This window comes from Ciconia boyciana, unplaced genomic scaffold (genome assembly GCF_034638445.1).
Source record: "Ciconia boyciana unplaced genomic scaffold, ASM3463844v1 HiC_scaffold_133, whole genome shotgun sequence".
Classification (NCBI taxonomy): Eukaryota; Metazoa; Chordata; class Aves; order Ciconiiformes; family Ciconiidae; genus Ciconia; species Ciconia boyciana.
In genome coordinates, this window is record NW_027328501.1 from 8,854 (window position 1) to 15,942 (window position 7,089).

At 52.5% G+C, this 7,089-nt stretch overlaps 2 pseudogenes; one reads left to right on the forward strand and one right to left on the reverse strand.

Annotated features, from left to right (window-relative positions):
* Positions 1–1,425: 1,425 nt before the first annotated feature.
* LOC140646041 (olfactory receptor 6X1-like) lies at positions 1,426–2,577 on the forward strand (annotated as a pseudogene).
* Positions 2,578–5,011: 2,434 nt separating this feature from the next.
* Positions 5,012–5,831, reverse strand: LOC140646040 (feather keratin Cos2-3-like; annotated as a pseudogene).
* Between the last annotated feature and the right edge of the window lie 1,258 nt (positions 5,832–7,089).

Sequence of the window (7,089 nt, forward strand, 5' to 3'; positions counted from 1 at the left end):
AGCCCGTAAGCACCTTGGATAGTCACCTTAGGCAAATAAGAATGAAGCAATTAAGTACCAACGAACCCAGGAATTACCAGATGTATAACGAGTTGCAATGGGAGTCAGGCCTTGCATGGCAGTGGTTAGTTCCAACAAACCAGAAGAGTATTTCAGAGCTCTGCCAGGTCCTCTTTACTCTGATCTAGCATGTGCTCCTCAGCCCCGGCAGGGTCCGTCCTTCGTCTGTGGTAAGCTGGTTACCTTCCGTTTGTCCCTCCACCACCACAGAGACGAAGGCTGTGGCCCACCACAGCTTGAGCTCCCGCCTCATGCCTGGGTAGTTGATTCCTTCTGGACATGACAAAGCTATTCCAAACAGGACAACGTGTTGCCCCTATAGTAACACAAACATAATCAAGCAAGGAGATGGTGAGGGAGAGGACCTAGAAGACGGCTGGGGCTGACAAGGCTCCCGTTAAGTTCCTTCCTGAGAATCAGAAAGCTGCAACTAAAGTCGGAAAGAAAGAAAGAAATCACGCAAGGAAGACTAGCAAGGCTCAGAGTGAAGAAGGAACACATTGAAAACTGTTGTCTCATCATATTCTTCTTCCAGCATCCAGTGACCCAGGTCAGAAATAGATGAACAGAAAAAGAATAGAACAAAAGAAAAGAAAGGAGAAGGGGAAGGGGAAGGGGAAGGGGAAGGGGAAGGGGAAGGGGAAGGGGAAGGGGAAGGGGAAGGGGAAGGGGAAGGGAAGGGAAGGGAAGGGAAGGGAAGGGAAGGGAAGGGAAGGGAAGGAAAGGAAAGGAAAGGAAAGGAAAGGAAAGGAAAGGAAAGGAAAGGAAAGGAAAGGAAAGGAAAGGAAAGGAAAGGAAAGGAAAGGAAAGGAAAGGAAAGGAAAGGAAAGGAAAGGAAAGGAAAGGAAAGGAAAGGAAAGGAAAAGGAAAGGAAAGGAAAGGAAAGGAAAGGAAAGGAAAGGAAAGGAAAGGAAAGGAAAGGAAAGGAAAGGAAAGGAAAGGAAAGGAAAGGAAGATTTTGAAACTTCTTTTCTGTTAATTTTGTTTGAAAAGAACACTGGCTTACTGCTGATGACCATGTATGTGAGTATTTCTGTTCTTTGCCTAAAATTCTTATTATTTGGGGCCTTCCTTTTAGGCAGAATAGTATTGTACATAATACAGTACAGTGGGACACAGAGGCAGTCTTTCCCTAGAAAGATTGATAGGAAAAACAACCAAAAATTCCCTTTGAAAACATGGTAATTCATTTTCCATCAAATTCTCTGAATTTGTCTGGTCCGGACAAATTCAGACCAGACCTTAACCTACTTGGTTATCAGAAACTGATCCAAGAGAAAAGACAAGAACAAGAAAAAAAAAACCACCTGGATTTCGTAGTCTAATTTGTAGCTCCCTTGCAGGGAGGGTCATAGAGTAGAGTAGATGGATGAATGGCCGGAGAAGGATGGACAGATGTTTGTATGCCTGTCTGTATGGAAGAAGAGAGAGAGAGGAGGTGGAGGGAGAATGAGACTGGTACTGATAACCGGAGGCCGTGGGAAGAGCCACCGAGCCCAGGGAAAGACTTCTTGTTGAAAGGTTACTGCTGCTCTTATTGCAATGTGAAACCTCACTCTGACATAATCTCCATCTGTAATCTCGGAGCCATGGCAAAGAAGAACAGGATATTTGGGACTGCAGTCGTTCTCCTGTGCTTCCCAGACCATCGCAGGTGGCACATGGTCCTGCTTGTCCTTATCTTCTCCATGTATCTTGTAGTTCTGGTGGGAACGGCGTCATCATTTTTGCTGCGGGGAGTGATCAGTCCCCGAGGATCCTGATGTACTTCTTCCTCGGCAAGCTCTCCTTCTTGGAGATCCAGAACACCACCACCATTGTCCCCAACGAGCTGGGGACTTCCCTTGTCACCATGAAAACCGTTTGTGTTTCCTGCTGCCCGGCACAGTCATTTTCCCACTTCTTCCTGGGTATCACTGAGTTTCTAATCTTCTCAGTGATGTCCTTCGACTACTACATGGCCATACACAAACAGCTGCGTTACATCACTATCATGACAAAGATACTCTGCTTCTTTCTATGCCTGGGAGCATGGCTACTGAGTTTTGTGGTCATCAGCTCCAAGATGTCTGTACTGCTGGTACGGTGTCTTCTCTGCTCCAAGAACAACATTGACCATTTCTACTGTGATGCTGGGCCTCTCCTGAGCCTGGCCTGTGGTGGTACAATGCTCTTAGAGACCCTTGGCTTTCTGGTGCCCATCCCCATCATCCAAGGCGCTCCGCTTTTCAAGGTAGTTTTCTTCACCTGTATCATCCTTGCAATTCTCCATATATTCCCTTGTCTTTCAGCCACCAGAAGGCGTTACCTGCTTGTAGCTCCCATCTCACCATGGTCCCCATCCTCTACGGAGCTGCCATCTTCATGTACCTGAAACTCATGGCTCGCTCATCCTTTAGTCTCAACAGAGTGGAGTCCACCCTCAACGCTCTCCTGACTCTTTTGCTGAATCCTTTCAGCTATACCATCAGAAACAAGGAGTTGAAGGCTGCTCTGAGGAGAACGGCAAAGCAGTGAAAGGCTACTTCAGCCTAGCAAAGGCTCCTGACAGGCCAGAAAACAGAGCCCAACCCCTGTGTTTGTGGAACTGCAATACAGCTGCACTTTTAGGTTAAACAGCGAGCATGGGTTTTAGTCTTCTCTCAAGACCTTCTGATGAAGAGCCTTTCTCTTCAGTTACACCCATTTTGACACAAGGAGGAGGAAAGAAAGTGAGCAAAACTTGCAATTTATGTCCTTTTCCAAACAGTGTATTGTGATCAGGCCTAGCATGGTTTTTCAGAGGAAACGAGATACTGATGTGGACAACGTCCTTTTAAACGTTGGCCTTGTTCTCCTCAATCGACATACGCTGCAGGCAAAGATGGCATCAACATTTGAATTTGTTGTCTAGAAGGATTTTGTCGTGATCAAGAGAAATGAGCACCCCCAAAGTATGAGACAGCTGGTCCATCTCAGACGGCAGATAATTCTACCCCACAAGCATCTACTGATTATTGCCGTAACCTAGGCAACAGATGTATTATGTGCAGAAGGTCTCAGTCCCAGGGCCAGAGCTGGGGCTGGAGCCCAGGCCAAGGCTGGACTCAAGAGAGGCCCGTGGCTGCCAGTGACTGCCCTGGACCACCTAGGAGGCCAGGAGGGCAACAGTAGCCCAGGCCAGGCACAGATATGGCAGAGCTGGGGCAGGCCTGCGCTAGGCCTGAGCTCCCATAGAGACCCTGGGCCAGGGGCCAAGCCAGAGCTGGGACCCATGGTTGCACTGGGCCTAGGTGGGCTTGGTCCTGATGCTTGTCGCTCCTGTGTGAACACTTGACCCAGCACTGTCTCCCACACAATCCAGCCTAGGGAGACATGCCCGCCATCCTTACCCAGCACAGATGAATGACCCTGCCCTCCATCCTGGTCCTATGGTGCTGGTGGTGTGTGGGGTCTGTGCAAAGGCAGAGCCTCCACACCACAGGGCCCCAGGGCCTGCAGATGTGTGCAGACCAGCAGTGCTGCCCAGAGCACAAGGGCCACTTCAGCGCCAGGGCTCTGGGAATGCTGAAGGAGCTTGGTGCCTGGGGGGAGGCACTCCAACGTGCGCTCTATGGTTGGGCTGGTGCATGCCCTGTACCATTCAGGGGCAGCTCACAAAACCTGCTGAGTGCAGGACCAAATCCCACTGTCACTGCCATGTCTCTGCAGAGCTGGGAGTATCTCCTCTCACACAGCACCCTTCCGGACCAGAGGTGGGTGGTGGCCCTTGTGGGGCTGTAGAGTTTCCGGGCCTGGAGAAAGCTGCTCCTTGCTTGGGGAAGACAAGGCACCGCACCAAAGAGCATCCATGTGTGGCTGGGCACCAGTCACTGTCCTGGGCTTGCCTTCACCCAAGGGGGTGTTGAGTTCACAGGGATAGGGGACTCCAGTGTGGGGCCTGCTGGGGCCACCAATACTAACTTGTGAACACCTCAGCCCTACACATGTTGGCAACGGGTGGGCCATGCCAGATGCTGTGCTGAAGGGTGATAGGGCTGCATGGGGAAGCTGTCCCTGCTGCCCCTGCCCAGGCATGCTGACCATGGCCCCTACATCAGGGGATGGAAGAGATGGGCAGGTGGAGGAGGGACTGTGGGCCATCCCCAAAGCTATTTACCTGTTCCCAATTCCTGCCATCCTTTGGGAACATTGTCTGCTGAGCCTCCTTCCCCAGCACAGCTCCACCGAAAGCAAGAGGAGCACTCTTCCCCAAGAGCTTGTGGGACTGCTGACCTCCCTGGGGCCTCCCACATGCCCACAGTTCCTCTCTGGAGGACTGCAGTTGTCAGGGTTCCTGTTCACACGACGTGCTCGAGGGCCACGGGGGCATTTCTGAGCAGAGACTAGCAAGGCAAGGACTGATGGCCATTGGCTGTGGAGCCACTAGGGTTGTCTTCCTCAGCTTCAAGAGGCAGTGCCTGAAAGAGGACTCGCTGCAGTATGTCCCACCCTCCAGTCCCTCTAGGAGTGATGAAGGGTTCCCCTGTGGCCCCACCTAATGCCTTCCGCAAAGCAATGGCTTTCTTCGTCAGCAGTCAGTACGCAGATGGAAAGATCACCTAAGGGACACAGGCAGGGTTGCAGCAAATTTTAATGAGTCTAAAGAGGGAAAAGAGGTCACTGCAAGTCGAGGCCCCCAGTGAGGGGAGGAGCAGGAGCAGCCAAGAATCTGTTCCCCTTTTCCTGTGGCAGAGTTCCCACAGGCCATCTGTTGACCTGCCTGGTAAAGGGAGACAAGCTAGCAGGTCACTCCAGGCTGGTTTCTGGGGTCCTCACAGCAGGTTTGAAGGGAGCACAAGACAACAAAGAAAAGAGAGAAAAATGGTGAGTGGAAGACTGCTCTTAAAACAATGGCATGAAGTTTGATCCTCTGTCCAGCAGGACGTTCTGAGTTCCTGGGGGTCCTTCTCCGAGGCTGTTGCCAGCATCTTTAGCAGGGGGGGCACCTTCTGCCACAGTAGCGGCTGGAAATGCCAGAGAGGTCACAGCACCCAGAGGTGATGGGCACTCCATCACAGCTGAGGATGCTGCCAACAGCAGCGGAGGTGGAAGAGCCCACAACGGTGTTCTGTGGGAAGGAGCTGAGGATGGGGCCAGGCAGGGTCACCACCACAGAGGAGGGCTGGATGACGACGGTGGAGTTCTGGCACTGCCTGACGCAGGGCTCATTGCAGCTGTTGGCCAGCGGGGTCGGGCCACAGGGCCGGCATGGCCGGCACTGGTCGTAGCACGACATGTCTCTGTGCTGGAGGTGCACCTGGGAGAGAGGGCAGGGAGGAAGAAGAGCACAAGGATGGGTGAGGAGCAGCCTGGTTTCCTTATCGCAAAGGAGGCAAGGTACTACTGAGTGGGGAGCTGAAAGATGTGCCAGGAGCCACACGGTCTTCATCATGCTGTAAAGAGCAGCCTGACCCAGGGAGGCTCCCTCCTAATTCATAACCCAAAACCCCTCTCAGCCACGTCCCAGCCTCTCTCTAAGCAGACCTTCTCCCCGCTTCCCTCTATCGTGAGAAGATGCTCCAAACCCTGAGCACAGGACAGAGGCAGTATGAGCTGAGAGGTCCATTGAAGTGAGAGCTCACTTTGGAAGGGGAGGAGAAGGGGCTTCAGACGCACCTGGTTGCCAAGGAGAAGGAGGCAAGAGGAGTGGATGAGAGAGCAGGGACTTAGGCTGGCTTTTATACCTGCCCTTCGTTGCCGCAGGCCCAGAGGCACCCTTTGCAGAGGTAATAATTTTCTGACAAGCTCATCTTGAATGCAGACCATTGCAGCTAATGATATGGGCTGTGCATTGGTTTCCTGCACTGCTGCCTTTTCATTTCCAGGATTGTGCCATGCCCATTCCCCAGTGAAGGCTTCTTCTGAGTGCTGGGATGAAAGGCCCCAGCATTTGTAGGACAGGAATGCAGCAGTGCGGGTAAAAGTCTCAGCTCAAATGCTAGATGGCTCCAGAGTAGGCAAGTGGTGTCAGCCTGGGACACTCTAGGGGGCTTTTTGAAGTGGTGTTCTCAGGAAGAGCTCCAGCCTTTTTCAGCTGGAAGCCCAAGGGTTACCGTGTATGAGGACATGCCATGTCCATCTCTTTCCTTCCCTCCTCAGCTCACCCCGATGGTCACTTCTTGTTGCCTCCCCAGGTGTGTGTGTTGTGCTGCTAGGTTTTGACCTCATCCTGCCTAACACTGCCCTCAGGAAAAAACGTCTGGCCTGTTTTGACTCGTTCCCTCTTTGTGCAGTCTGTGAGTACACAAATGGTGCCATGGGCATGTTTGAGGCCTTGTCCTTCTCCAGAATGCTCTAGCCCTGCTGCAGTTGTCCCCAGCTGTCCTCAGCAGAGTCCACAGCTGGTTGTGTTCCTATGTGTGTTCTTGTCCTGTGTGCTTTTGTGAGCAGCTGTGTTTGTGTGGATGGACATGGGACACAAATTTGGGCATGATTCCATGCCGGTGTGCATGAGCCTGTGTGTGTGTGCGTCCTTGTGTGCCCCTCATCAGGAAGGAATGTGCTGCTTATGGCAGGGATCCTGTCCACTGCTCTGCCTATGAGCACCTCAGAGCAGTCGCTTCCCAGATTCAGAAGGAGCCCAAGTGCAGCTGAGTGGCGATGGCACCAGCCTGCTGGAGACCTGTCCAGGGAAGAGGCACTGAAATGCAGCCCCTGCCTCCTGAGCCCTCCTTTTCCTGCCCCTCCAGAGCTCACATTCTGCCGCTGCCGATTTCGGGCCCCAACAACAACAGGTTCACTCCAGCTTGGATCCTTAGTTTAGTTCAATGTTAACAATATTGGGAGTGCCTCAGCATGGCTGGCAGTCCCCCGTCCCTGCCTCTCCAGGCCAGGATGTGGCTGCCTTCCCCAAGGCTAGAGATTTCAAAAGGACGGGGTTTGCTGTATGGGCAAGGAGAAAGGCTGAGGAATCCTGCCCACCTCATGCTGGCCATCCCTGAGTGGACCTGTTTCCAATGCAGTGTCGGTGGTGTCTGTGTTGGGACACATCCCCTCTCATGTCCATGT